Source organism: Myotis myotis, unplaced genomic scaffold, assembly GCF_014108235.1.
Source record: "Myotis myotis isolate mMyoMyo1 unplaced genomic scaffold, mMyoMyo1.p scaffold_m19_p_28, whole genome shotgun sequence".
NCBI lineage: Eukaryota > Metazoa > Chordata > Mammalia > Chiroptera > Vespertilionidae > Myotis > Myotis myotis.
The window spans coordinates 1,214,211-1,218,196 of NW_023416333.1; positions in this window are offsets into that span (position 1 = coordinate 1,214,211).

The window sequence follows — 3,986 nt, forward strand, 5'->3', positions numbered from 1 at the left end:
CTAGAAGAGGAAAAAAACAATAAATACTAGAACAAACATAAATAAAATAGACAAAAGAAAAACAAACATATGAGCCTGGCTGGTATGGCTCAGGGGTTGAGTGTTGACCTATGAACCAGGTTGAACGAGGTCATAGTTCAATTCCCAGTCAGGGCACATACCTGGGTTGAGGCTCGATCCCAGGTAGGAGGAGTGCAGGAGGCAGCCGATCAATGATTCTCTCTCATCATTGTTGTTTCTATCTTTCTCCCTCTCCCTTCCTCTCTCGAATCAATAAAAATACATTGTAAAAAAGAAAAACATAGAATGAAGAGCTATTAGAGAAAATATATATAAAATTGGCAAACCTTTAGCTAGACTAAAACAAAAGAGACAAGATTCAAATAAATTTAAAAAGAAATGAAAGAGCCCTAGCTGGTTTGGGTCAGTGGATAGAGTGTCGGTCTGGGGACTGACGGGTCCCAGGTTCGATTCCAATCAAGGGCACATGCCTGGGTTGCTGGCTCAATCCCCAGTAGGGGGCATGCAGGAGGCAGCCAATCAATGATTCTCATCATTGATGTTTCTATCTCTCTCTCCCTTTCCCTTCCTCCCTGAAATCAATAAAGATATATTTTTAATAATAATAAAAAAGAAATGAAAGATAAGATATCACACCTGACACTATTAACCAAAATGCATCATCAGAAATGTTGGTCATTAACAGGACCTTACATAGAGAAAAATGTCCAGATTCCACTATAAACTTCTGAAATTAAGAATCTCTAAATACATTTCAAAAAATGTTAACACTATCTGCAGACTATCAATGCAATATCTCTGCCTAAAAAAAATAATTCTACAGGCCTTAATTAAAAATATCTTATCACAAAAAATAAATAATTTCTCAGTAAACACCAGTAAACAGCATCTGAGCCTGCTGGAAAATGGCGACACTAGACTGCCTGAATGCAGGGTTGTCCAAAACAGGGAATTTGGAACACACACCAAAATACAAAAACACACACAATATCTGCAAAGAATAATCAAGCCCATGGAAAAAGACATGTGCTTAAATGTATGTAAAAAGAAATTAATGTATAAAATATAGAAAGTATTCAAAAGGCATTAAGCCAAAAAACATGGTTAAAAAACAGGCTAAGGATGTAGAGACAATTTTCCCCAAAATATGTACAAATGACCAACAGGAATATAGAAAATGCTTTTCCTGGCTAATCAAGGTGGAATCCATTAGGCTCCCTGCCACACTACCAACCAAATATTCTTCCCTATGAGTTCAGTGCAGCAGGTATTGGGGCTGCACAGAGAGAAGCCGGCAGTGCAAGCAAAGGATAGCAACTACCCAGAAAACTGGAAATCACCCAGTGCCCAAGGTCCACATGTGAGGACAGAGCGCACCTGGGAAAAGGAGTCTGCGGAAATGCAAAGCCAAGTCCACGTCACTGGTGAGACTGAGGGTCTTACCCAAGGAGGATATAAGTTCGAAGTTCTCCAGCATCACATTCAGGTACAGCTGTCTCTGACCCTCATCAAGGAGGCTCCATTCCTCCCTGGAGAAGTACAGGGCAATGTCTTCAAAGGTCACACCAACCTGTCAGAATTGAGAAAATTGAAACCAAAGCTGCCTTTCTGAGAACCTGCCATCCTACTCCTTATACACCTTCCCCACCCTCAACCTCCTCCAGGGCACCCCAGTCTAGTGTGGATACCAGGCCCTAATGCCAGCGCAGGCTGCTCTCTCGTCACAGTCCTATTAGTCACTGTGATGGCCCTCAGCAAGGGCAGCTGGGTTGGGAAGGGGGACAGCAGAGAAACACCATCTAAGCTCTGGGTGATGCCTGCAGGGCCCCAGCCTTCCTGCCAATCAATACCACTGCAGTCTCCCAGATCGTGCCTCCAGGACAAAGACAAATATGAGCTTATGCTTCACTCTAAGTCCCCACACCAGGTCCCCGGACCATCAGCTCACACTTCCTCCAGATGTGCTCACCACTGTGTAATGTTGATCCCCTTCCCATGTTCAGACCCCAGGTTCACTCCCTCATCTCTGCCCCCTTCCTGCTCCAATGCCACTGGATCTCGCTGGACTCACCCATGAACTTGGCATATGGCGTGTAGAGAGCTTGGAGTCCAGCCGGATCCAGGACCACCCCAGGCCCCTGATGGATCCCACAGCCGGGAAAGCCCCGAATGAGTCTGTGACGTCCTCCCTGCAGCCTCTGCTCTTTGCGTCAATAATCACCACCCACATCCCCATGGGAACCTCAGATACTAGTCACCCCCGTCCTCTCTGCCCTGCACTTGCTGTGTCCTCAGAAGCCACAACACTCCTCTCTCCCCTCCGCCTTCCTCACGGTCCTCCGCGCGGGCCTGAGCTGCAGGACGGGACAGGCGCCCGCACCCGGGCTGCCCTGCTGGTTGTGAGGAGGCGTTGGCGGGGCGGCGGTCTCGCACTCACCTCAGCCCCGAGCCTCAGCGCGGGCGCCGCCATCGGACTTTGTGTGCGGAGCGGGGCGGGAGCAGAGGGAGAAGAGGCCGCCGCGGGAAGGGCCGTCCCTTTCGGGGCCCTGGAGCGGGCCAGCTTGGTGACCACGCCGAGCCTCACTCTCGCGTGTGTGCAGTGTGCACCACGATTATCGCCCGTTCTCTGTCGGGGCATCTCCACCGGGACCCACGGATCTGGAGAATCCGACCCGTGTCCACGTAGCTAAGCTGATCCTGGGTGGACACCGGAAGTCCCGCCCCTGCGCCCTGTCCTTCAATGTCAACGCCTTTTCTGACCTTTCATTGGCTGATCTGGAGGCATTCCACACCAGGTCTTCTGGGTAATGTAGTTTCTGGAGCTCCAGGCTGCAGGTACGCAGGGTTTTCACCCATCAGTCCAGGAGAAAAGCCGGACGTCACCTGCAGGAGGGGAGGGGCTAAAAAATCTGGCAAAAGAAAGTTGTCATTGCCCTAGCTGGTTTGCTCAGTGGATAGAGCCTGGGTTCGATTCCGATCAAGGGCACATGCCCGGGTTGCCAGCTCGATCCCGAGTAGGAGGCGTGCAGGAGGCATCCAATCAATGATTCTCTCTCAGCATTCTCTATTTCTTTCCTCTCTGAAATCAATAAAAATATATTTTTTTAAAATCCCTTCACCTTTTCCTGGTGAAAGGATTGGAGTCCCTGTAAATGAAAACTCATTATCTGTGAACCCAATACAGCGACTTACTCTAGTATATATAGTAACGATGTATGCCTGCATTACGGAATCTGGAAAATTTTATTACACAAATGACCTACTTACAGTATCATATATGTATGTGACAAATATAGCACAAGAATGTAAGACAAACTTTTGAAATAAGAACTAAGATGCATAATATAAACTTTATTTTTTATATTTTTTAGAGAGGGATAGAGAGAAACATCGAGAGAAATGTCCACTGGCTGCCTCCCGCACGCCTCGTACTAGGGATTAAACCCAATATCTGGGCATGTGCCCTGATCAGGAATGGAACATGGGACCTCTTGGTCCATAGGAGGACGCTCAATTCACTGAGCAATACCAGCCGGGCACATGACTGCCTTACAGAAGGCAGAGTGTGTGTTTGGGGCCAGTAGCCAGGGAATTGTGTGAAGCTCCTGAAATCATTTCCAGGCAAATGTATGGAAAAAGAGTATATTTCAGAGGCTGGAGCTGAGCGAGGCAAATAAGAAGGGAACTACATTGCCTTCGGTGGGCTAGGCAATGAAGTCCTATAGTCTCAGCCTTTATTTTAAACTTTGTATCATATTGTTGTTGTTTTTTGTTTGTTTGTTTTAAATATATTTTATTGATTTTTTTACAGAGAGGAAGGGAGAGGGATAAAGAGTTAGAAACATCAATGACAGAGAAACATCGATCAGCTGCCTCCTACACACCTACTGGGGATGTGCCCGCAACCAAGGTACATGCCTTTGACCAGAATCGAACCTGGGACCTTTCAGTCCACAGGCCGACGC